At 46.6% G+C, this 27,153-nt stretch overlaps 1 pseudogene; it reads right to left on the reverse strand.

Moving 5' to 3' along the window:
• Positions 1–24,448: 24,448 nt before the first annotated feature.
• Positions 24,449–25,386, reverse strand: LOC149853007 (olfactory receptor 8S1-like; annotated as a pseudogene).
• Positions 25,387–27,153: the final 1,767 nt, after the last annotated feature.

Below are 27,153 nucleotides of genomic sequence, written 5' to 3' on the forward strand. Positions count from 1 at the left end.
CTAGGAAGGGGGTTGGCTGGATGTGAGGTGCCCCCTGCCCCAGGAGGCACTGAGAGCCTGGGAGGTGGTTGAGCGCAGTGTGGTGTGTACCTCAATGCTGGAGCACCCCCTACTGGCCTGACACACCTTATATAGTTTATCTTTTCCCTTGGTCCAGTGAACTACTGAAGCAAAGTGGGCATTCAGGAGTTTATTTTTTTTTCCTGTGCGTGCATTACCATCTGTCTTGAGGTGTTAAGCAGATGCCCCACGCTTCCATTTGTTTTTCTTCTGCTCCCTACATACCTAAAGGAGGACTTCTTATTGTCCTTGACTCCCTCAGTTAACTTAAACTCAGTCACTGCATTAGCTTTCATAATAGTTTCCCTACAAGTACAGACCACTGTTGTATAGTACTCCTTGAGAACTGTCCCTAGCTTCCACTGTGTGTACCTCTTTTTTTCTTTTTCAAGAGGACCACAATGTCCCTATTGAACCAGGAGGGCTTGCCAGCCCTTTTGCTACCTTTCCTCTTCACAGAAAAACTTTTCTTTTGTGCTTTGAGAATTGTGTTCTTGAGGAATGATCACACTTCATGCACCTCATTTGCCTACTGTCCCTGGTCCCACATCACTTCCCCTACTAATACCCTGAGCCTGTTGAAGTCAGCATTTTTGAAGTCCAGGACTTCAATCCTACTAGTTGATTTGTCAACCTAGCAGCAGACAGTGAACCTGATGAGCTCTTGGTCGCTGTCGCCCAGGCTACCCTCAATGTTCAAGCCACACATCAGATCATCTACTTTGGCCAAGACCAAGTCTAGGAGAGTGGTACCTGTGGTTGACTCTTGCACTTCCTGGGTCAGAAAATGCTCCTCGATACAGTTAAGGAGCTACGTGACCTGGCTGAGTGTTCCTCCCAATCTAGTTTCATAGTAGGTAGGGGTCAGAAGGGACCTGAATAGATCATCTAGTCTGACCCCCTGCCACTGGTTGGAGAACACGCTGGGATCACATGACCCCAGATAGGTGTTCATCCAACCTCTTTTTGAATTTACCCAAGGTAGGAGTGAGGACCACTTCCCTAGGTTCCAGATCCTAGCCACCCTAACAGGGAAATAGTGCCTCCTAATCTCTAACCTGAACCTATTCTCCAGCAGCTTCTGGCCATTGTTCCTCATCACCCTGCTGCTGGGGGGAATAGGGCCCTTCCTACTTGCTGCTGCTCTCTCCTAATGAGTTTGTAGGCAGCCACCAAATCTCCCCTTAGCCTCTCCTCATAGGGCCTGCCCTGTTGCCCTCCAACCAAGCAGGTGGCCCTCCTCTGAACCCTCTCAAGGCAGGCCACATCCTTCTTAAAGTGCGGTGCCAAGAACTGGATGCAGTACTCCAACTGAGGCTGGACCAATGTTGCATAGAGGGGGAGCATCACCTCTCTGGACTGGCTTGAGATGCATCTTTGGATGCACGACAAGGTGCAGTTGGCTTTGCTGGCTGTGGTCTGGCATTGGCAGCTCATGTTCATCTCGGAGTCAATAATGAATCCAAGATCCCTTTCCACCTCTGTGCTCACAAGGGGGGAGCTGCCTACCTTGTATGTATGCTGTGGATTCCTTCTCCCCAGGTGCAGCACCCTGCACTTTTCCACATTGAAGCCCATCCTATTACCATCCGCCCACTTCTGCAATTTGTCTAAATCTAATTGCAGCGTCTCTCTCTCTTTGAGCGTGCCTACCTCTCCCCACATCTTGGTGTCATTGGCAAACTTGGACAACGTGTTTTTCACCCCCTTGTCCAAGTCACTGATGAAGATGTTGAACAGTGTAGGCCCCAAGACTGAGCCCTGGGGGACCCCACTATTCACATCCTGCCCGGTCAAGTATGACCCGTACACCACCACTCTCTGGGTGTGCCCCATCAGCCAATTTCTGACCCATCCAACTTTGTAGGCATCTATGTCCAGATAATTTAAATCACCCATAACAACCAAATCCTTTGAATGTATGACCTCTGTCAGTTTTTGAGAGAACTCCAGATCAAGCTGCTCCCCTTAGTTCAGTGGCCTGTAGTAAATGCCCACAGTTAGTTCCCTCACCCCACAACGTGAAGCTTGACTCAGAGGGTTTCAAACTGCTTATCTTTGGATCCAATGTCATTCTCCAGAGAGATGTACTGCTAACAGAAGCCCAACAATCAGTACTGCTCCCTCACATAGAGAGCTACCCCTCCACCTTTTCTCCCTGCTCTGTCCCTTCTGTGCAGGGTGTAGTGCTCTATGGCTATGCTCCAATCATGCAAGGAGCCCCACCAGGTCTCCATGATCCCTACCAGGTCATATTGCCCACTAAAGAGCAGGTGGACTAGCTCCTCCTCCTTGTTCCTCATTCTCCTGGCATTGGTGTACAGGCAGCTGAGGCCCCCAACTGACACCCTCAATTTCCTGAGATGCTGTGGGAGAACCATTCCATTAGCATTTTCAAAAACAGTTATCTTAGTGTCCTCCACATGGGAGATTTCCTGTGAGCCAGTCCCCAGGCATGGTCCACTTGGAGTTTCCCTGTCCCCCAGCAAAGTCAGTTAAAAACCTTTAATAGGTAAGCCATCCTGTCTGAGAACAGGGACTTATCTCTCCACTTGAGGTGGATGCCATCTTGTCCTAGAAGCCCTCTCTCCATGGAGTCCGTGCTGTGGTTGAAGAAACCAAAACCCTCACACTAGCACCACTGTCAGAGGTGTTTTTACTTCTTCCACACAGCCTTCCCTCTTGGGTCTGTGACCTGCAACAGGGAGCACAGAAGAAAAAAATACTTGAACCCCCAAGCCCCTTGAGCCCAGCCTCCAGAGCCTTGTAGTCATGTATGACCCAGTCTGGATTACTTCTGGCCATGTCATTTTTGCCCACATGAATGAGGAGCATGGGGTAGTAGTCAGAGGGATGCATGACCCTGGGGATCCTCTCCTCAATGTCCTGGATGCAGGCCCAAGGAAGGCAGAAGACCTCTTGGGCCAAGGATTCTGGATGGCACATAGGTCTCCCAGGCCTCTCAGGAGACAGTCATCCCCTGCCACCACCCAGGATCCCCTCCTAGGGGTGGAGTACTTACCTCCTGGGACTTACATCCTCCTTTGGTGCATGATGAGGGGAGTGTACCTGTTATACAGTGTCAGGGGAGGAGAAGCCCTAGCTCTGCTTGCTAAGGATCTGGAGACTACTGTCTTCCAGGTAGCTCTGGGAGGGTCTTTGTGGCTAGTCTTCTTCATGGCCACCTTCTCCTCTACCTTTGTCTTCTCTACTTCTTCTCTTTTTCCTGGAGTAGTATCTGGCAGTATTGGTTGATGTAATCTTTGTGGGCCCTGATGGTGTGTAACTGATGTACCTCCCCCTCAAGCTCTCCCACTCAGTCCTCCAGAGACTCCATCAGGGAGCATATCCCACAAGTGGGAGTGCCCCCATGTGCAGTTGCTAGCAGCCACACCAGGCAGCCCCACAGTCCAGGGTCATGGGCTCTGTCTGGGTGGAGGTCTTAGCAATGCCACCATGCCTGTGGATATGATGAGTTGTCACCGTGCCTGAGAGTGACTGTGTGGTAATAGGCTATGCTATTACCTGTGAACTGGTCAGTAAACTGCTTCCCCTGTTGGCAGTCCCTGTTCACTGGCTCCCAGGTCACAGGCTTTCTGGTTGCCTGGGGAGTCTTCTTTTATATCTTTCTGGGCCTGGGCTAACTCATCCGCTTTGTTGGGCTTATGTTAGGCCCATGTAGCAAACACACAGCAGTCATCAATTCCACAACAATCAGCAACAACCACCAATCAATACTCACTCAGCAGTCACTCCCAGCCTCTCAGAGCGCACACTCCACCAAACAAACAGTCAGCACAACCAAAGATACAGGCAGCTGGATCACTTACCTTTCCTGGGCAGGATCTGGTGCCTGGCTTCCCTCCTTCTGCCTCCTCTTGCCTCCAGCAACTGCTAGCAAACTGCTGCCCCTGTTGGCAGTCCTGTTCTCTGGCTCCCTGTTCACAGGCTCCTCTTATCTATAAGAATAGAATGAGACACCATAGTGAAGGCCTTCTTAAAATCCAAGTAGATGACATCCATTAATTCCTGCATCTAAGCATTTTGTGACCTGGTTGTAAAAAGAAACAAAGTCTGTCAAGCAGGATGTACCTGCTATGAATACATGCTGGTCACACTATACCATTGCTTTCTGTGCTAGACTGCCACAAATAGTTTCATAGTTGGTAGGGTTGGAAGGGACCTGAGCAGATCATCAAGTCTGACCCCCTGCCATGGCAGGAAAAAGTACTGGGGTCAAACGACCCCAGCATGGTGTTCATCTAGCCTCCTCTTAAAGACCCCCAGGCTAGGATCAAGCACCACTTCTCTTGGAAGTTGGTTCCAGATCCTAGCTGCCCTGACAGTGACGTAGCACCTCCTGATATCTAGCCTAAATCTACCCTCTGCCAGCTTGTGACCGTTATTTTTAGTCATTCCTGGTAGTGCTCGGGGGAACAGGAACTTCCCCAATGCCTGCTGGTCCCCCCCCGACTAGTTTGTAACAGCTCACTTTATCCTCCCTCAGCCTTCTCTTCTGGAGGCAGAACAGGTTCAGGTCCCTTAGCCTCTCCTTGTAGGGCCTGCCCTGCTGCCCCCTGACCATGCAAATGGCCCTCCTCTGGACCCTCTCCATGTTGTCCACATCCTTCTTGAAGTACAGCACCCAGAACTGGACGCAGTACTCCAGCTGCAGCCTGACCAGTGTCACATAGCTGGGGAGGATCACCTCCTTGGACCTGCTCAAGATGCATCTGTGGCTGCATGACAAGGTGTGGTTGGCTTTCCTGACTGCATCCCCACACTGCCGGCCCATGTTCATCTTGGCATCAATGATGACTCCAAGATCCTTTTCTGCCTCTCCCCTAACGAGAAGGGAGTTCTCCAGCCTGTAGGTGTGGTGCTGATTCTTCCTCCTCAGGTGCAGCACCTTGCACTTGTTATTGTTGAACCCATCCTGTTCTCATCTGCTCACCCCTGTAACCTGTCTAGGTCTGATTGCAGCCTATTCTTCTAGCTTCTAACGTCTAGCGTGCCCACTTCCCCCACATCTTAATGTCACCAGCAAATGTGAACAGGTGCTTTTTACCCTCTTGTCCAAGTCACTGATGAAGATGTTGAACAGTGTGGGCCCGAGGACTGAGCCCTGAGGGACCCCACTGCCCATATCCCTCCAGGTTGAAAATGACCTGTCCACCCCCACTCTCTGGGTGCAGCCCTCCAGCCAGTTAGCGAGCCATTTGACTGTGTAGGTGTCAACACCACAGTCCCCTAATTTTTTAATGAGAATGAGGTGAGAGACAGTGTCAAAGGCCTTCCAAAGGTCCAGAAAGACTACATCTACTGCCACCCCTACATCTAAGGATTTTGTGACCTGGTCATAGAAGGCCACCAGGTTGGTTTGACAGGACCTGCCTCTAATGAACCCATGTTGGTTGCCCCTAAGCATAACCTCCCCCGGATCATTAACATGATCCTTAATGATTTTTTCAAAGGTTTTCCCAAGGATAGAAGCGAGACTAACCAGTCTATAGTTACCCGGATCCTCCTTCATTCCATTATTGAAAAGAAGGACCACATTGGCTTGTTTTTAGTCCTCTGGGACCTGACCTGAGCACCAAGAGTGCTCGAGCTGCCATGCCAATGGCTCTTCTATGACACTGGCCAATTTCTTCAGCACCCTTGGATGATGTTCATCCAGGCCTGCTGACTTAAACACATCCAGCCCCTCCAAGTGTCACTTCACTAAGTCAGTGCTAAGAGTTGGTGGGCTGGTTCCCTCTTTATACCTGTCTATGATCCAACTGGGAGATTCATCCTGATCCAAGTTTAGGAATAGAGGCAAAAAAACCCTCATTGAAGTGCTCAGCTTTGTCTCCCCATCCGTCACTAAGTGACTGTGTGGGATAGTGAATTCAATTCAGTGATGGTCACTATCTCATAGGTTACTTCATGTCAGTAGATTCCCCACTGAATCATCCCCTGTATCCAGGAACAAGTTGTGGCCTTAGATTTTGTGGCAGCCCAAGTAAATGCTACATGGACACATCAAAGGTATATCTCAAGAAAACAGGTGCCAATATCAAGAGTTTGGAGGAGGTGGCTGCCAATTGACTCTAATGGTACAACCAAGCGGCAACCCATTTTGAAGTAAAGAATTTTGCCCTCAAATCACAGAAGAAAGAGTGGAGGAAGGAAAAGGAAAGAAATCCCAGCCTGCAGTGTATGATCTCCTGTGGAAACAGCTGTGACTTCTGTGAATGGATCTATGGCTCAAGAATTGGACTCTTAAGTAATCTCAAGACCCATCAGTGATCCGTGGTAGAGATTAACTTCAAATTGAGGGATTACTGTCAACTATTATTGTTGTTCTTGTTGTTGTTATTTTAAAGGGAAGCTAAGATTGTCCTGTAGTCTCAGGGACTGCAGTTAAAAGAAAAACCCAAAGAATGGCAGGACAAGTAATACAATTGTGACTGTTGATAGCATTGATTCCCACTTTCTTCAAAGGGGCCAGTGAGTGCTTAGAACCTCTGCATACAGTGGGATCGTAACTTAGATGCGTGATTCTTAGTACTCAGGCAGGACTATTTTGGCTTAAACTCAATGAGGCAGCTTCATAGTTGGTAGGGCTGGAAGGGATCTGGTCAGATCATCAAGTCTGACCCCCTGCCCTGGGCAGGAAAGAATACTGGGGTCAAACGACCCTGGATAGGTGATTATCTAGCCTCTTTTTGAAGATCCCCAGGGTAGGATTGAGCACCTCTTCTCTTGGAAGTTGGTTCCAGATCCTAGCCACTCTGACTGTGAAGTAGTGCCTCCTGATGTCTAGCCTGAACCTACTCTCAGTCAACTTACAGCCATTATTCCTACTTACTTCTGGTTGTGCTCTGGGGAACAGGGTGTCTCCCATTCTCCGCTGGTCCCCTTGGTAAGTTTATAGATGGGCAGCAGATCCCCTCTCAGCCTTCTCTTGCGGAGGCTGAACAGGTTCAGGTCTCATAGCCTCTCCTCATAGGGCCTGCCCTGCTGCCTCTGATCATGTGAGTGGACCTTCTTTGGACCCTCTCAGTGCTGCCCACATCCCTCCTGAAGTGTGGCTCCCAGAACTGGATGCAGTACTCCAAATGTGGCCTGACCAATGCTGCATAGAGGAGGAGGATCACTTCCTTGGACCTGCTCGTGATACATCTGTGGATGCATGACGAGGTGCGGTTAGCCTTACTGACTGGATCCTTACATTGGCAGCCCATGTTCATCTTGGCATCAGTAATGACTTCAAGATCCTTTTCTGCCTCTGTGATGATAATAAGGGAGTTCCCAGCCCGTAGGTATGCTGCTGGCTCTTCCTCCCTAGGTGCAGTACCTTGCACTTGTCAGTATTGAAACCCATCCTATTCTCATCCACCCACCCTTGTAACCTGTCCAGATCTAGTTGTAGCCTGAACCTCCCTTCTAGCATGCCCACTTCTTCCCACATTTTAGTATCATCTGCGAATTTGAACAGGGTTCTTTTCACCCCCTCGTCCAAGTTACTGCTGCTGATGTGGAACAGTGTGAGCCTGAGGACCAAGCCCTGGGGGACCCCACTGCCCACATCCCTCCAGGCTGAAAATGACCCATCTACCACCACTCTCTGGGTGTGACCCTCCAGCCAATTTGTGACCCATCTGACTATGTAGGCATGAACACCACAAATTGCCTAATTTTGTTAATGAGAATGGGGTGAGACAGTGTCGAAGGCCTTCCCAAAGTTCAGAAAGACAATGTTCACCATGACACCTGCATCCAAGGGAAGAAACTCCCATGTTTGCCTTCATGGGCAATACCCCTTCCCCTACTGTATGTCATATTTGTATGTTTATTGCTGTTTTCAGCTTTATAAAGGCATGAAAAAAGAAGTACATGTTAACAGCAGAGAAGAGACTGGTGAAAAAACAAACAAACACTTCATTGAGACGAGCAAGAACTGGATGGACTCATCTGAAAAAAAAATGAAGGGGTAGAGAGAGAAGGGTGAGATGAGAAAAAGTGGGGAGAGGAAGGAGGGACCATGTTGACAAAATGAAACTCCTAAGTGTCAGGAAATGTCATGGAAAAAGTGTTTGCACATGCTGAGAAGAGGCAAGTTGTAACTTAAAATAACCCAGTTTTCTGCTGAGATGGCCTGTAAAATCAACTCACATAGCACTGGTACTTTATTCCTGGTTCCTTATTGCAGTTCGTAGTTCCTTATTTCAGGTTCCTTTTTTATGCACATAAAGGAAGTTAGTAATGAATTAGGCTAGCTTGGGAGGAAAAAATAAAAAACAAAACAAAAGGCCTGATAGTGGTATGCTTCAAGAAACCCAAGTGTCACTAAAGGAATCTCAAATTTTCCAGCATGGGTAGGTGGGGGTAGCAATGTCAAGTGTGTATAGCACAGTTACATTAAGCTTCTGTTTTAGTGGATTAAAAATGTGACCCTTTTAATTGGCATAGCTGATGATCCATAAGGAAGATTAATTTCACATCTATTAAAAATATAAATTCCATATTTATTTTGGGTTGTGTCTGTGATCCCAGTGCAGATAATCCAACATTTTAACTCTTAATTTGGGAAATATACTTTGACCAGGTTCGACATTTCATATTACTGATACGTCTTCTGTTCCTCTAGTCACAAAATATGCCTCTAGGAATGTTGTAATAACATATAAGAACATCAGAACTACAATTTACTAGATCAGACTATAGGCCTATCTTGACTAGTATTCTGTTTCACCCAGAGGCAAAGGGTAGCTGCTGAAAGGGAGACTAAGCTGTGTATGATAGGCATTTCTCTCCTGTTCCTTTCCCACTTGAAAGCTCCAGCATTTAAGTTCTAGAAAGCTGAAGCACAAATGGTATTCTCATCGATTTTTCCCATAGAAAACAAGGGTCCAGGCAGAAACAATTCTATCCTGGAAATGAACACATGGCTGAGATGGTGGCATTGATGTGAAGGCTTCAGCTTCTTCAACAATAGGCAGATGTTCTTGGGAGGACTGCTCTTAAGAGATGGAATAAGCTGAATGAGAATGGGCAAATTCTCTGATAAAGAATCCCAAATTAACTCTTTTAAAATACCCCAAAATCCATGTTCTTCCATGATTAAAATGAAACACCATTATACTCTCACTTCTTCATCTAACACCTCAATTCAGATGTTTTGCCTGATTGGTGATTTTCATGTCTGATGTCAAAGTGACATGAAATTCGTGTCTGATGTCAAAGTGACTTCCCATTTCTTCCTTCATTTGCTGAGATCCAGGTCATTGGCATGGCTATACTTCTTGGACTGGGTGTCAGGCAGATCAACAATATATACATTGAAAAACAATGGAGAAAGTACATAGCCTTGCAGTTTGCCATTCTTGAAGCTTCTAGGGAAGTTTTCCTAGCCATTAATGATCTTGAGAGTGAAACTGTGTTTCTGAAGTATAAGCATAATAAAGCTGATGATCATTTTGTCAGATATATTTTGGAGAAGCTTGTAGTAGAGGCCATGGAGGCAGACAGTGTCATATGCAGCAGTGAAGTCCACTATGACAGCACCAACCTTCTCCACAGCTCGAAGCTCTCTTCAATGTCTTCAGTAAGGAGAGTTAGAATAATAAAATAATAGAAAGTTAGTTTTGGAAGGGACCTCAGGAGCTTATCTAGTTCTTCCCCCTGCTCAAAGAGGAACAATTGCCAACTTGATCATCCCAGTCAAAGCTTTGTCTAGCTGGATCTCAAAAAACCTCCAAGAATGGAGATTCTACCACCTCTCTGGGTTATCTGTTCCAGTATTTTATTGCCCTTCATGTGAGAAAATTATTCCTATTATCTAACCTAAACTTTCTTTGCTGCAACTTGAGACTACTGCTCCTTGTACTGTGATCTTTCACCAGTGATAATAGTCTAGCTCCATCCTTTTTCAAATCCCCCTTCAGATAGTTGAAGCCTACTGTTAAATCCCCTCTCAGTATTCCCTTTTCAAGACCTAATAAGCCCCGTTCCTTCAGCCTCTCCTAAAAAGTCATGTGCCCCATCCCCCTTACGTTTTTTGTTGCTCTCTACTGGACCCTCTCCAATTTGTACACGTCCTTTCTGCAGTGGGTGGCCCAAAACTGGACACAGTATTGCTGATGTGGCTTCACCACTGCTGAATAGAGGAGAATAATCACTTCCCTTGACCTTCTGGGAACACACCCACCAGTGCCAGTAATGCAGCCCAGTATGACGTTAGCCTTCTTTGGAACAAGGGCAAATTGTTGCCTTATGTTCAGATTACTCTCCACTGTAACCTCCAGGTCCTTTTCTGTGGAGATGCTTCTCAGCCAGTCAGCCCCTAGCCTGTACCAGTGCTTGGATTTGTTCTGTCCTAAGTGGAGGACTTCACACGTGCCCTGTTGAACCTCGTGAGATTTATTTTCACCCAATCTTCCAGTTTGTCTAGGTCACTCTGAATCCTATCCCTACCCTCGAGAATATCTACTACTCCCCACAGTTTGGCATCATCTGCAAACTTGCTAAGGGTACACTCTATGCCATTTTCCAGCTTGCCAATGAATATATTAAACAAACCTGGCCCTAGGAATGACCCCTGGGGCACTTCTTTTGATACCAACTGCCAACTAGACATCAAGTCATTGATTATCGCGATGTGAGCCCAATGGTCCTGGGAGCTTTCTATCCACCTTACAGTCCATTCATCCAGCCCATATTTCCTCAGCTTGCCTGAAATAATGTTGTGGGAGACCATATCAGAAGCCTGCTAAAAAATCAATGTACATCACATCCACCAGTCTCCCTGCATCCACAGAGCCAGTGATCTCATCATAGAAGGCAATCATTTTGGTTAGGCTTGACTTGCCCGTAGTGAATCCATGCTGCATGTTCCCGATCACCTTCTTCTCTTCCAACTGCTTAGAAATGGATTCCTTGAGGATCTGCTCCATGTTTTGTTTTTGTTTTTTTTCCCAGGACTGAGGTGAGGCACTCTGTAGTGCCCTGGATCCTGGGATGCTCACTCCTTGCTCTTGGGTTGGTTCATTCCTATGCTTTCAGTAAGACTTCTTTAAAGTACAGCCAGCTCTCTTGGACTCCTTTCCCCCTCAGACTGGCTTTCCAGAGGATCCTACCCATGACGCCCCTGAACAAGTTGAAGTCTAATTTTCTGAAGTCAGGGATCCATACTCTGCTGCTCTCCATCCTTCCTTTCCTCAAGAGCTTTAAACAATCATATCGTGATCACTGCTGTCCAAGTTTCTACACTACCCACCAATTGTTTCCTGTTTGTGAGCAGCTGGTCAAGAAAAGCATGGTTCTGAGTTGGCTCCTGTAGCAATTTCACCAGAAAGTTGTCCCTGACACTCTCCAAAAACTTCCGGGATTGCCTGCCCCTGCTGTATTGCTCTCCCAGAAGATGTCAGGTTGATTGAAGCCCCCATGAGAACCAGGGGTTGTGATCAGGTAACTTCTGACAGCTGTTTGAAGAAAGTCTTACCACTTCTTCCTGTTCTGGTGGTCTATAGCAGATCTCCACCTTGACATCACCCTTGTTGCTGTCCCCTATGAGCCTAACCCAGAGACATTCAACAGGGGCATCTCCAATTTCATACTGGAGCTCTGAGAAATCATATGACTTTTTTACATAAAGTGCAACTCCTCCTCTTCTTCCCTGTCTGACCTTCCTGAACAGTTTTCACCCATCCATGACAGTGCTCCAGTCATGCAAACTATCCCACCATATCTCTGTTATTCCAGTCACATCATAGTTCTGTGACAATGCAAGGACTTCCAGTTCTTCCTGCTTGTTTCCCAGGCTCTGTGCATTTGTATACAGATACCTCAGATAACTAGTTGATTACCCTGATTTCTCAGGAATTTGAAGAAGACCTCCACAGTTACCTGATCCACTGTTGACTTTCAAAGTCTGAAACCAGCCTGCTCCTTAGGCATCTGTGTGGTTGAACTATGGGCTACACTATGGCATGAATTAGATGTTCCAGTAGCTTGTATTTGAATTCAGAGGAGGGGAATTGGTCTATAGATCTTTGCATCATCCTGCAAATTATGAGATTGATGGTCTGCCTGCTGCAGTAAGGGAAGTGTGCAGCTCTTCACAGAACACTTAGCTATGACCTGTTCTGCTCCAGTTCCTATCTGGGAGCATGTGAAATGATGGTAGCGATGGAATCCTCCATGCCCGAGAAGTGCAATGACCTGACACTCCCGCTCAGTGCTGTTAAACCCCTTCCCTGCCATTATGGACAATAACTGATGACCTGTCTCTGCAACCGTGCACACTCTGTTATCCCCCCGTTCTCCAGGGATCCTGGTGGTGTGTCTTCCACAGAGGGGCTCAGGTCTGTCCAGGAGGGTTTGGGGATGACCTACTCAGGTGCTGATTTTCTTTGATCTCAGCCTACATGGGCCTCATGGGCAGGGGCTCATATTAAACAACTCTGAGCTGGATGGAAACACAGGCTGAGTCCCATAGGCATCAGGACTGGAAGTGGATTCGCACTTACTGTGGTGTTGTCATTTGTAGAACAAGGGGAGCTGCAGGGCAGGAGCTGTTGTTTTACCAAAGGGAAGGAGTAAAGAAGGAGGGGGGAACATAAGGGCTCTGACTCGTATAGGGATCACTCCTGCAACCTCACTGTTATTAGCACCACACTATAACCAACTGCCCTTTCCAGCCATGCTGCTAAACCTGGGAGATGGAAGGCAGGGTGGAACAAGCCAACCTGTGCCCTCCACAGGGGATCATGGGCACTAGACACTGCACATCTGTTTGGGTCTAGGCAGTTTAGTGTACTTTTACCACTGCATTGGGTCCTCCCAGGTTCTGCTGGCAGGATGCACAGTACAGCTGTGTGAAATGGCTGTGTTTTGATTCAGTTTCAGATTCAGCCATCTTGGAGGACAATGATTCATTTTGGTGTTGCAGATCACTGTCCTGTTTTCTTTTTGCCAAATCTCCTCCAAATCTGTTTCAAATGGGCTGCAAGGAAAGTTTCACACAGCCCTACCCAGCTGGGCAGGGCTTGGGGTCAGGGGCTGCAGGGCCCCAGCAGGGAGCAGGACAGGGCCGTGGGTGGCTTGTCCAGGAGAACGGGAGAGCCAATTCCCCCCATGCAGGTGAGGAGAACCCCTCAAGGATTTCTAATCCCTGTGGCTCTGAAAGGAGCAGAGATCCATGCTGGAGTCATCTCACCACCCGACATGCCCCACGCAGCCCTGCGTCACTGGGGCAGTGTGGGGTGGCAGCGGTGGCAGGGCGACCCCAGCATGGATCTCTGCTCCCTGTGGAACTGAGCTGTGCAGCATGGCAGCAGCACACAGCTGTTTCCCTGCAAGCCTGGTTCTGAAACTCTGAAATTTTCTGAAACATTTTAGATGCCTTGTTTAATTTTGGATGTGTTTCTGAGCCTTCCATTTTGATTCAGATTCGGTGTTTCAGGTGCCAAAATGGCCCAAAACACCTCTGAAATGAAACAGCTGCTGACATTTCATCTGTTTAGAAGCCCAGCCTTGAGCACCTGAAAGAGGGTTTGGGAGCTCAGAAAAAAATAGCAACATGAGATATGGCAGTTTGCGCATGGGTGGGCTGGCAGGGGTCCCACCCACTCCTTTTGTGAGTTTCACAACATGCTTCTTCCCACGTGGTGGAACAGGTCAAGGCCAGGTCTTAGTTGTTCAGTACACTGGTACATCTTTTATTCAAAAAGATTGAGACAAGTTCCTGTCATAATCTCTGTGGTGCAAGTGGCTGTTTCTGAATAGTTGGTGCTTGGAGCACATGCAGGGTTGTGTGATTTATCCTGGGGAAAAGCACCAGTTACACCTTTGCAGACAGGAAGGAAAGGCCACCTCCATCTCAAAGGTCCTCTCCTCTCATTTTCCTTGTTATTCCTATGCAGAGGCACCTGCTAGCACTGAGAAAGTTGTCTCTCTCCACAAAGCGGAAACCAGCTGAAATGACCTGGCAGCATCAGTGAGGGGTTTCTTGAGGAAAATACTCACAACTTGTCAGTCCCATGGATTAGTGGTGCTCATTTGAGCCCAAGACTCTAAGCAGTAATGGACCAGCCACCCGGTTCCCTTTCAGCTTGGGACAAGTTTCAAATTGGAGTCAGAGCCCCGATGAGCTCAGTGGAGAAGGCTGGCAAGGGACATCCTGGGATCTTCTGGGATACAAACAGAGAAAAATCAGGACCTCTGGGCATTGTATAATCAGCAGGGTTCTTTGCAAGACAAGGCAGGGGTGACAGGACCCCTGTAGTCCCATGTTTGGATGGCCACTCTTATTAGGGATAGACCTGCTTGGCATCATGACCAGTTTGGCAGGCAGAGTTTGGAATGCAAAGGAGCCTTGGTCTTTCCCAGGTGTTTCACAACAGGCTCCTTCCTTTGAGGTGCATATGGAAAGTTGTCCCATTGAATTGCTGCTCAGGGCATTTGTGCCCCTCTTCTATGTTGTGACCCTCTTCTATGGAGAACTGCAACAGTGGAGTGGCCTTGTGGTGGTCTCAGTGGCCCAATCAGTTAAGATGTTGGGATACTTAGTGAAAGGCTGGCTGTCTCAGCCCACTGAGGGATGTCTCTGTCCCCAGACAAGACACGGAAGCTCAACTGTGCTAGAGAAAGATAAACCCACTGCCACCTCATGGCAAAATGCATATGTGTTTCCTGTTACACAGTCATGCTGGATCAGGACCCAGCCCTCTTGCTTGCTTGCTGTGCAAGAAGGAATCAGCTGCTGCAGAAAGCACAGCTGGGGCTCTGCCCCACCCAGCATGGGTGCATCAGGGAAGAAACCCACCAAAATGAACAATTAGCAGCTCTCAGGGGTTTTCTGGAGGAAAAACACCCACCACTTGTCAGCCCCATGGAGCAGCTTCCCTTGCTGAATGGAGCTTGAGACATTTAGCAGTGGCCAAGTGATGCAGTTCCTTTTAAGCTCAAGACAAGCTTAAAATTTGAGTCAGAGTTTTCCTTGTTAATTAGCAGTCAGGAGACCTCTAATGAGTGATATTTTTGGGGTCTTTAGTGAGGCCCGTAAAGAAAAGCCAATCCGGGGAGGGGGGAGGGGGTGTTACTGTCAGTGTGGAAGCACCTTCCCTGGGGGACCTCCTGTGTTTCTGGGCTCTACATCTGGCAAGGGTGCAGAGGGTAAGGGCTCAGGTTACTGGTAACAGTTCCAGATTTCATGAGGGCAGCAGGGATTGGAATGGACCCAGTCCCAGGGGTCTATGCAAGGACATTACTTTACCAGCCTCTTTTCATGTGAGTCATATCCCATCTTACAAAGGGCCAGGTCAAATCTGGTGTCATTTCAAATGGACAGGGCCCCTAGCCAGCAAGCTGGCCCATTGCTGAAGACTTGTCTCTTCACTCTGACCCCATCCTAACTCCACACATTCTCTGAGGGGCTCAGCCCAGGGTATTTTTGTTCCCTGGAGTGGTGTGACTGAAACTTGGAAAGTTTAGTGCTAACCCACTTAGATAGTCATTGGATGCATCTACACATGCAATTAATGTGACTGAATAAATTGTGCAGCAATGTGCTGTGCACTAAAATACTCCTGGGTGCAGCACCTACACATACACCCAGGACAGCAGCAAATTCAGAAAGGAAGGAGCAGTTTAGGCCAGGGCTGCTCCTCTCTGCCCTGCTGGAGCAGCCAGGAGGAGCTCCAGGATTCAGCTGCAGCCTAATGGGTACCATCCCTGGGTTAGCACAGGTCATGGGGTCAGCCTCAGGCTCTGGCTGACATTGCAGCATGGCCCAGAATATTGGCAATGTGTAGGGGGTGCATGAAGGTGCACATGCAGCCCCTGAGATTGGTGGTGCAAACCTTGTGGGCAGTCGCCACTTGCCACCCCACCTCCCAGCTGCCAACACTGCTGTGGTTGCCTGCGGGAGCTCCCTGCTTGGCCTGCCTCCACAGCTGACACTACTATAGCTGCCTGTCAGAGTTCACTACTGCCACGTCCCTGCTGCCACCACTGCTACCACCATCTGTGGGTGGTCGCCACGCCCTCCTCAGCCTCTGGGAGCACATGTTGTTCATGGCCCAGAGTTCAGGGGGCAGCCCCAGGCTGGCGAGGCAGAAGCAGGATAAGGTCTGGGCAGTGAATGGTTGCATCAGGCCGGAGAGGAGATAACTTGGCAATGAGGCTCCTGCAGCTGCCAAGCCATATGGCTAGGCAGCAAGCAGGAGTGTGACCCCTACTGGCTGGAACATTTGACTCCTGGGTCAGCATCTATATGTGTGTTTCTGCACAGTAAATGACTCTGCAGTAGGATAGCACTTGTGGAGACATCTACACATGCCATTGGAGGTGGGGCAGCAATTCACTATGGAGCTTATTGCTCTGCAGTGGGCATGTCTACATTAGATGTTTATTGTGCAGTTAACTAATTAACTGTGTAATAAACATAGGGTGCACAAAACTAATAAACTCCATAGGAGGGTAGTGCTTGTAAATACAAATACTACTCTGCTGTAGAGTATTTTCATGTAGAGCAGATCACCTGTAGATGCTGTCCCAGCTGACTGGGCAAAGGGTGCTTCAGTGTGGGGCTAGCTGACAGGCATACATTGTGCTGATTCACCCTTGTGCCTCAGTCAGCCACTGCAAAGCACATGGAGCCTAATCAGAGCAGCCTGGGATTGCAGGGGCCAAGGGGCTCTCATACCAGGCTCCATGTCCTGCAGAGGGGCTGGCTGAGCCACAGGGGTGCTTCAGCACAAGAGCTGCCTGTGTCTGGAGTGTCATCTTCAGTCAAGCTATGAATCCAGTATCTCCATTTCCTTGTTATTCATAGAACCTAATTCTGCTTCTCAGGGGTGACATTGGTGACTAGAGATTTGAGTATTCCTTCTTGAAATGTGAGAGCTTGGTTCTGGGTCATCCTTCATTTTAGTGAGCTGTAACCCTCAGATCTCCTTCCATCTAGGATCACCTTTCCATTAGGACCTGTAATAGACTGGAGAGGTGGCACCTTTTCTGTATGAGGAGCTGGGTTACTGTGCAGACAAAAGTGCAAGAGTCAGAATGTCAACAAGGAAAAAGGAAACTGAGTCTTTGACCACTTTCCTTTAAACCACATCTGTATGTGCTAATTAGTGCAACAGCATGAAAAAGGGGTGCTTGGGTTTTGATCCCTGCTTTGAGTCCCACTTATCTATTGAAAGTAAATAGGCCTTGGATAAGAAGAGAAAAAAACAGCCTTGTCAGTAGGAATCACCCAAAGATTCTGTCCTCCCAGCTGGGTGCTATATGCATTACGCTACACAGCCTTCATCTCTTTCTGGCAAATGACTCAGGCCAGTGAGAGGAGTGAAGGAGTACTCCGCCACCTTAGCCAGTAAACTGGTGATAACAGTGCTCTGGTCAGAAAAGGGGTTGATTCTATTCAGGTTTGAGAGAGCTTGTAAATAAGACATACCACTTCCTGGATAACAGAACATGCCTCTTTCCATTTCCTCCTCAATATTTCTGGTGATTTGGGTACTTGGAGAATCTGGACCCACACCTAAAGGGCATTCCATGTATGACCTTCTCTTCAGCATTTTCTATTATCTTGTTTAGATCTCCCATTAAGGGTCTGGTTCTTGTGGGTCTTATTTCCTGGAGCCTACTGATAAATCCTTTTTCACTTTCCCCACCCAAGTAACACCCAGATGCATAACTGTCATTTTTACACAATTCCTGCACTCCTGCTCCATATACAGTGTGGATATATAATTAACCACAAAAACTACTGGGCATACAGAGTAGGCTGCTCTCTGGCTGAGCAGGGACATAGCTCTGCACACACACAACCAAACATAAGTCTTCCAACTGTAGCCTTATCAATGGCGGAGGTAACAGGAATGTCCCCTTTATGCTGTCCCAGCTTGACCTGGTACTCAGGGCACTGTGAGCTAGGACCAGAGTGAGGCAAATTAAATCTCTCTTTGTTTGGAGGGGACCTCAACCCTTGGTCTACCATTACATGTACAAATGCTTTAATCATTAGGCTCTTGGGCTAAAACATGGGAGGACTCTCCTCACCTGGCATTGACCATCTACTAGGCAAGCTTTCTTGTTACATACAGTTTAAAGACTTCTTCTCTCCTCATGAACATGTTTTTGTGCTCCCTTTCATACCCCTCCTCAGCACAGTCTACAGCACATGCTCATTAGCTATGTGGATGCCCATGTGAACATATTCTGCATGTGAAACAGGAGAAGGGAGATATGGACACCCCAGGTTCTAAATATTACAAGGTCATGAGCACTACTTTCAGAAGAGTGATTGTGCTAAGGACTGAAAACACTGAGGACACAAACATACAGCGTTAATTTATAGAAATTGACTATTGGCCCCCAGTTCTGTAAGTCTTCATTTTTATTTATTTAATCAGGGGTGGGGAAGAGGTGGTAGGTGAACAAAGCAATACATGACACTATCCATTTGCTAGAATCCTGATTCTTTTAGGGGGTGTTAAAGTTGTTTTGTGAAAGCCCATGGAGAAACATAAATTGATGGAACTACTGATAGCTTCCTGTTTTCTGGGTGAAGTAACCACATAATAATAGCTCATTTAACAGGGAAAGAAAGAACCACAATTATGCTGCTGTTTTACTTGGGCATTTGAAAGCTCTGAGTAAGAAGAGGGTTGAACAAAGAGAAGGGCGGGGGGGTTGTTTGTTTGGTTTTTTTTTTTGGTGGATGGAAAAGGGAGAACAGGGAAGAAGATAAACCAGAGACCTGAGACCAGACAGTACAGAAGGATGAGAAATTAGCAACAATAAGAGAGTGGAAATAGAAAAGTCTCTGAAGGAAAAAAATCCACATTAGGAGATTTCTGAGACTGCCAAATGAGTTGCAAAGCTCCATAAATGAAATGGTACAGGCAAAAATGGAAAAATCTACATGGAGGTACTAGGTAGGCAAGGTTCTTTGATTAGATGAGATATCTTTTATTAAACCAACTGAGTAATTGAAAAAAAGTTCTTGGAAAGCTTTCAGGCACAGTCAGTCACTCTTCTTCAGGCATAGGCAGTCTCTGCTGCTCTGAGATGCTGAAAAATGAGAAAGCTAAAAGTATGGCAGGATGTCAGTGAAAATGCAAATTGGTAGAAATTAGAAAGAGAAAAAGTAAAGCCGAGAGGTAAAGTAGAGGGGGGAGGGAGGAGGGGAAGAGAGCAGGGGAAAAGGAAAAAAGGCTGAAGGGAGGCATTATAGAATACAAGGTAGAAAAGAAGCTGTCAGTGAAAAGGAAAATAGTAAGAGCTCAGGGAAAACAGAAGCATACTTTTAGCTTCTCTTATTGAGTCTCAGAACAGCAGAGACTCCCTATGCCTAAAGAAAGGTGATTGCACCCAAAAGCTTGCCAAGAACTTTTTTTTCAACTACTCAGTTGGTCTAATAAATAGATCATATCTACTCAAAGAACAGACACACAGGAGATACAATGGTGGGGGTCTACTATAGATCTCCTAGCCAGGATCAAGAGCTTGACCCGGAATTAACCAGGGAACTGACTGAGGCCGCATGCTCCCACTGTATGGTTATCATGGGAGGTTTCAACAATCCTGACATCTCATGGGAAGAGGACTTGGGCAAATCTGAATGGTCACAACGCTTCCTCATGTGTGTGGATGAACTCTATCTGACTCAAGAAGTCTATGGACTGATGAGAGGTAAAGCACTGCTTGACTGGGCATTAGCACTGGGGGCTAATGATCAAAAGGAAGCTGGGAAACAGTGACCATGAGCTGATCACCTTCACCATCTACCGTAAAGCAGGCAAGTCAGTCAGCAAAGCCGAAGTCCTCAACTTCAGGAAAGCTGAACTTGAGAAGCTCAGGGGATTTTTGGCGTGGCCCTAAGGGACCATGACTCAAAGGGGAGTGGAGTTCAGGAAGAGTGGTTGCTCCTCTAGGAAGCGATCCTGGAAGCACAAGCATTGTCTATCCCATCTCGGAGGAAAGGCAGCAAGAGGGCACAGCAACCACCTTGGCTCTTCAGGGAACTAGTGGACCTCCTGCTTCTGAAAAGAAAGGCCTATAAAGGATGGAAGGCTGGAACCACCCCAAAGGAGGAATACTCTACACTGGTCCAGACCTGTAGGGAGCGAACCAGGGAAGTCAAGGCTGCAACTGAACTCCAACTGGCTACACGTATCAAGGACAATAAAAAGTCCTTTTTTAGATATTTGGGGAGCCAGAGGAAAAGCAAGGGTAGCATTGGACCCCTGCTAAACCATATGAGTCAACTGACAACCGACATCCAGGAAAAAGCTGACCTGCACAGTGGGTAATTTCTGTTGGTTTTTCACCAGCCCTAATGGACGGTCATGCCCAATATGATATAGGATGGCCAGGGTGAGGGAAAACTATTACCCCACATCAATGTTGACCATGTGAAGGAACACCTTGAGAGGTTGGACACCTTCAAGTCATCTGGCTCAGACAGCTTACACTGCAGGGTACTTAAGGAGCTAGCAAACACCATAGCTCAGCCACTGGCATGGATCTTTGAGAACTTGTGTTGCTCAGGCAAAGTGCCCAAGGATTGGAAGATTGCCAGTGTGGTACCTATCTTCAAGAAAGGGAGGAAAGTAGATCCTGGGAACTACAGACCCATCAGTCTGACCTCCATCCTGAGGAAGATCTTGGAAAAAATCATCAAAGAGACCATTATTTACAAACTGTCTGAAGGTAACTTCTTGAGGGATAGCTAGAGTGGGTTTGTTCACTCTCATCTCCTTCTACTACCAAGTGACATATCACCTGGACAAGGGAGAAGAGATTGACATCATATATCTCAAATTTTAAAAAAGCTTTCAATCTGGTATCCCATGATCATCTTATAGAAAAACTGGCCAATTGCGGCCTCAGTTACATCACAGTCCACTGTCTGGGGAATTGGTGTCGAAGCCAGACCCAGAGAGTGGTGTAGCTGACAGAAGTCAATCATTGTGGTGCGCCATGACCAGCGGGGCCAAGCTAGGCTCCATCTTTGGGCCTATCCTTTTCAACATCTTCATTAATGATGTGGATATTGGTGTCAGGAGCGGATTGGCCAAGTTTGCTGATGACGTCAAACTTTGGGGAAAAGCATTCACACCCAAGGACAGGAAGATGATTCAGGCTGACCTTGATAGGCTCGGAAAATGGGCCAATGAAAATTTGATGGCCTTCAATGCCAAAAAATGCAAGGTACTCCATCTTGGGAATAAAAACCCACTGCATGCTTATAGGCTTGGCAGTCCTACGCTTGCTAGCATGGCTGAAAGGGACTTGGGGGTTATGATTGACCACAAGATGAATATGAGCCACCAGTGTGGTGTTGAAGCTGGAAAAACAAGAAAAACTGGCTTGCATCCATAGATGCTTCTCTGGCAAATCCCAGGATGTCATCCTCCTGCTGTACTCAGCCTTGGTGAGGCCATAGCTGGAGTACTGCGTCCAGTTCTGGGCTCCACAGTTTAAAAAGAATGCAGAGAAACTTGAGAAAAAACAGGCCTTATGTTGAGAGGCTGAGAGCTACAGGACTCTTCATCCTGGCAAAGCGCAGGCTCAGGGTGGACCTGGTGGCTGCCTATAGGTATTTAAGGGGTGTACATCAGGATCTGGGGGAACACCTATTCACCAGAGTGCCCCATAGGATGACAAGGTCAAATGGTCACAAACTTCTCCAAGTCCATTTCAGGTTGTACATAAGGAAGAACTTCTTTACAGTCCAAGCCCCCAAGGCTTGGAACAGACTCCCATCAGAGGTGGTACAAGCACCTATTCTGGATTCCTTTAGGTGTCAATTGGACATTTATCTTGCTGGGATCCTGTGACCCCAGCTGACTTCCTGCCCTGGGGCAGGAGGCTGGGCTCGATGATCTTCCAAGGTCCTTTCCAGCCCTAATGTGTATGAAATGCTTGAACCTTGCCTGCCTATGTGCTTAGACCAACACAACTACAGCCAAAAACCCAGCAAAATGGAAGAAAGAGATTTTTTTTCTAGAACACTAAAGACTACATTATCCATCATCTCTGACAATGGGATAACTGGCAATTTGACTAGAGCAGGGGTGGGCAAAATACCACTTCTATTTGATCTACTGCAAACGCACATGCTTGCATGTGTGGATGCACCCTGTGAGAACACAGCTGGAGTATGCATCCAGTATTGGTCCACCCACTTCAGGAAGGATGTGGAGAAGTTTGAGAGAGTCCAGGGGAGTTCAGGGGACAGCCACTCATATGATCCAAGGCCTGGAGGGAAGGCCATATGAGGAGAGGCTGAGGGACTTGGGACTCTTCAGTCTGGAGAAGAGAAGGCTCATGGGGGACTTGGTAGTAGCCTACAACTACGTAAGAGGAGTACATCATGACCTGGGAGAAGAACTGTTCATCAGAGCTCCCCAAGGGGTAACAGGGTCTTATGGCCATAAACTCAAGGTAGGCCAATTTAGACTAGACATAAGAAAAAGGTTCTTTACAGTGTTTGTGTCCAGGGTCTGGAAGAAACTCCCACCACTCTGGACTCTTTCAAAAAACAGGTGGATATATTTCTTGCTGGGGTCACATGATCCCAGCTGACTTCCTACCTATGGCGGTGGGGTGGGGGGTGGGGGGGAACTGGACCCAATGATCTCATGAGGTCCTTTCCAGTCCCTAATGTCTATGAAATCTATTAAAAATACCCCATTTTCAGGGTTCTGCTACCATAAGTGTCCTTAACAGAGCATTTAAAGCCTGTTTTAACCTAGCTCCTGAGCATTTACCATGCAAGATCCACATGAGAATAGTTTCAACAATGTACAGGACATACAACATATAAGTCCTTTGGAGTCATGGGGACATAGTGGTGATGGCAGGCAAAAGGGTGATGCATAGAAAATAGCACATAAATCACCAATTTAGACCAAAGATGTAGTGAAAAGAGAGAAGAAAAGAATTTATCTCCAGTCCTTTCATAGATGAGTCCAGCAAGGAGGGTCTCTCTATTTTTCATGAGAGGTGATCTGATATCCATGTATAAATACCCTAAACAACAGAAAATACCAGACACCAAATATTTGTGTAACTTAGTAGACAGAGAGAGACAAAGCAAAGATCTACAGTTAGAAGTAGAAACCAGACACATTCAAATTAAATAAACCTTGGCCTTTAATAGGGAAGAGAATTGACAACTGGTACAAACGTCCAATTAAAAAATTGGTCTCTCATATCAAGAGGGGATGATGTTATAGGTGGAATCAGAGATGTTATTTCAAGTAATGGGTTACACTTAGTGCAATCCAATAGCTGGAAGGTTTTCTGTTCCTCAATTTTGTGTTCAACTTGAGTTTTAAAATTCTATTGCTTAGGAGTACCAACAGGTACCTTTCATAACATATGGTTTATAGCTGTCAACCCCTCCTGGACCTACATCAAATATTTTTAATGAAAATACAAGGATGGTTATGGTCTTTCCATACCATTAGTTTAGAAGTTAGAACAACCAATAGAGAAGGAGGTGGGGTGTGAAACTCAGGCAGCCCCCCATCTTCTTTGTCCATTTTGGAGCAGGGCTTCAAACCCACATTTCCCACATCATTGTTTAAGGACCTAGGATCTAGAGTATGGAGTGTTTCAGGGGAAAGCTCTTTGCTTGTTTTGTTAGTACGCTGAACAAACATGTTCAACAGATTCATTGGAATTAGTCTTTCTCAAGTTGGATGGGTGGGTCATGGGGGAGTGGGATTGGTGATCAGCAGCAGCCAGAGATGGGGCTTGATGTGGGGGAGCTTCAGGGTTGCAAAGCAATGTTGGTTCCAAACTGACATAGAGCAGATTTAGGCTAGATATCAGGGAAAACTTCTTCACGGTAAGGGTAGCCAAAATTTGGAATGGGCTCCCAAGGGAGGTGGTGCTCTCCCCTACTTTGCGGGTCTTTAAAAGAAGGCTGGATAGGCATCTGGCTGGGGTCATCTAAGCCCAGCACTCTTTCCTGCCTAGACAGGGGGTTGGACTTGATGCTCTGTTGCCCTTCTCACCCTAGCATCTATGAATCTATGAAAAGTTAAGACCTAACCAAAGGACTATAGACTCCTTCTTCCTCCACAGAACACAAACTGGAAAATAAGGGTGAACTGTTTCATACACTCTTGGCTTCAGATTACTTTAGCAATGTTTATGTATCTCTGGTCCTACAGTGTATATTTTGAAAAAAATGGAGTGAGGATGGCCATGATGGTCCAAATACATATATATATATATATAGGTTAAGAAAGAAATTAATAGTTTATTAATTTCTAAATGCCTAAATGCACAGACCAAACAGTTAAAGGCCTGCAGAATATTTTAAAACTCAATTTCCTTTTATTTACAATGCTTTTCAATTGTTGAAATATATTCACGTGCCTTGTGTTTTCCCTAGTATATTCCCCAGAGCTGCCTTTACCTCCTTGTTTCTCAGGCTATAGATGAAACTCCATTTAACATTGGAGTTATGATACTGTACTGGATGGAGACAAATCTGTCAAGAAGCACTGAAGAGATTGACTTGGGTCTCAGATATCTAAACAAACCAGATCCATAATACAGAACAACCACAGTGAGGTGGGAGCTGCAGGTAGAGAAGGCTTTGCCCCTGCCTTCAGCAGAGTGTATCCTTAGGATAGCAGAGATGATGCAGATGTAAGACACCAGGGTGACGGAGAATGAGCCAAAAAACACGATCAGGGTTGAAATGAGAAATATCAAGTTATTGATGAAGGTATCTGTGCAGGACCTTTCTAATAGAGATGGGACCTCACAACTGAAATGATGCAGTTCATTGGTACCACAGAAATGTAAATCTAACACAGGAAAAGTGTTGGTCAGTGCATATATTGTGCCAATCAGCCACGCACCACCCACCAACCTTAGGCGGACTTGCTTATTCATGGTCCCCACATAATGCATTGGGTCACAAATGGCAGCGTATCGATCATAGGCCATTGCGGAGAGCATGAACAGTTCTGTAATGGCCACAAGAATAATTAAGCACATCTGGGCAAGGCAGCCATTCAGAGAAATGGTTTTCTTCTCTGCCATAAAATTCTGCAGCATCTTTGGGACAGTGACAGAAGAATAACAGATGTCCAATAAGGATAAATGGAATAGGAAAAAATACATAGGTGTGTGAAGGTGAATATTAGCTCTTATTGCCACCATGATCACCCCATTTCCGAAGACAGTTAGTAGGTATATCAGTAGAAACACCACGAAAAGGATAGGCTGCAGGTGTGGGTCACTGGAAACACCAGTCAGAACAAAATAGCTGATAGTTGTTTCATTCACCATGGCCATTTTTTCACTTTGACCTAGAAGAGGAAATTAATAAATAGATTCATTGATTCATACATTGTAAGGGGCTGGAAGGGACCTTGCAAGATCATTGGGTTCAGCTCCTCTGCACTAGGCAGGAAAGACAACTGGGATCAGGAGACCCTAGCAAGGTGACCACCCAGTCTCCTCTTGAAGATTTCCAGGGTAGGTGATTGCATCACCTCTGGAGGGAATTTATTCTACAATCTGGACATCCTAACTGTGAAGAGGTTTTTCCTAGTTTTAAGCCTGAAACAGCCTTCCAGGAGTTTGTGGCCATTACTTCTGGTTTTTCCCAAGGGTGCCCTAATGAACAGTTATTCTCTGAGCCCTTGATTTCCCTGATACAGCAGTAAGCTGGTACCAAGTCACCTCTCAGCTTTCCCTTTTTCAGGCTGAAGAAACCCAAAGTCCCTCAGCCTTTCCTCATATGGCTTGCCTTGCAAGACTCTGCTCATATGGATGCCTCTTCTCTGGACTCTCTCAAGCTTTTGCACATCCTTGTTGAAATGTGGGAGCCAGAACTGGATGCAGTACTCTAACTGTGGTCTTACCAATACTGAATAAAGTGGAAGAATTGCTTCCTTGGTTTTGCTTGAGAGGCGTCAGTTGTTGCATGCCAGAGTATTGCTTGCCCTGCTGGCTACAGCATCACACTGACAGCTCATATTCATACTATGGGCTATTATTATTCCTAGGTTCCCTTCAATCATGGTGCTAGTCAGTTTGGCACCACTGTGCCTATAAGTATGTTGGGGATTTTTTTGTCTCAGGATGAAGCACGTTACACTTCTCAATGTTGAACTTCATCTGGTTCTGATCCACCTAGCTTGCCAGCCTTTTTAGGTCCACCTGTATCTTCAGCCTATTTTCAAGTGTGACCAAGCTCCCCCATAACTTGGTGTCATTTACAAACTTGGACAGTGAGCTCTTCACCCCTACATCCAAATCATTGATAAAGATGTTGAAAAGAACTGGATTAAGCATGGACCCCTGAGGGACACCACTGGCCACTTCTTACCTGGATGACACAGATCCAGATGAACTTCATCTGGGAGTGCTGAAGGACTGAACAAACTTCATCCAAGAGTGCTGAAGTAGCTGGGAGAAGTCATCTCAGGACCCCTAGTAAAACTGTTCCAAAACTTGTGGTGCTCTGCAGGTAACTATAGGTCAATTAGCCTGACTTCTATCCCAGGGAAAATCCTGGAAAAAATCATTAAAGAACATAAACACCTTTCTATGTGTGAAAGGCTTGTAGAAGGTAGGATTCTGAATGACAGCCTGAATTGTGGGCAGGTCTTGTTTTACCCATCTCTTCTCCTTTACAACCAGGTAACTCACCACCTGGATAAGAGGGAGGAAGCTGATGTTGTATACCTTGACTTTCAACATGCATTTAATTTGGTATCCCACAATGTCCTTATGAGAAAATTGCAGGCTTGCAGGCTTAATGGTGTGACAATTAGGTGGGTAGGAAGCTGGCTGAGAGTTCTAATGAATGGATCTGTGTCATCCTGATGAGAAGTGGCAGTCGTGTCCCTTAGGGGTCAGTGCTTGGTCCAGTTCTTTCAACGTCCTTGTCAATGATTTGGATATGGAGATGAAGAGCTCACTGGCCAAGTTATGGGGAAGCATGGTCACTCTTGAAGATAGGAGGCAGATACAGGTGGACATAGACAGGTTGGCAAGTTGGCAAGTTGGGTGGATCAAAACCATATGAGGTTCAACATTGAGAAATGTAAAGTG

The sequence above is a fragment of the Crocodylus siamensis genome, chromosome 15 (genome assembly GCF_052110815.1).
Source record: "Crocodylus siamensis isolate JL-2025a chromosome 15, ASM5211081v1, whole genome shotgun sequence".
Taxonomy (NCBI): Eukaryota; Metazoa; Chordata; order Crocodylia; family Crocodylidae; genus Crocodylus; species Crocodylus siamensis.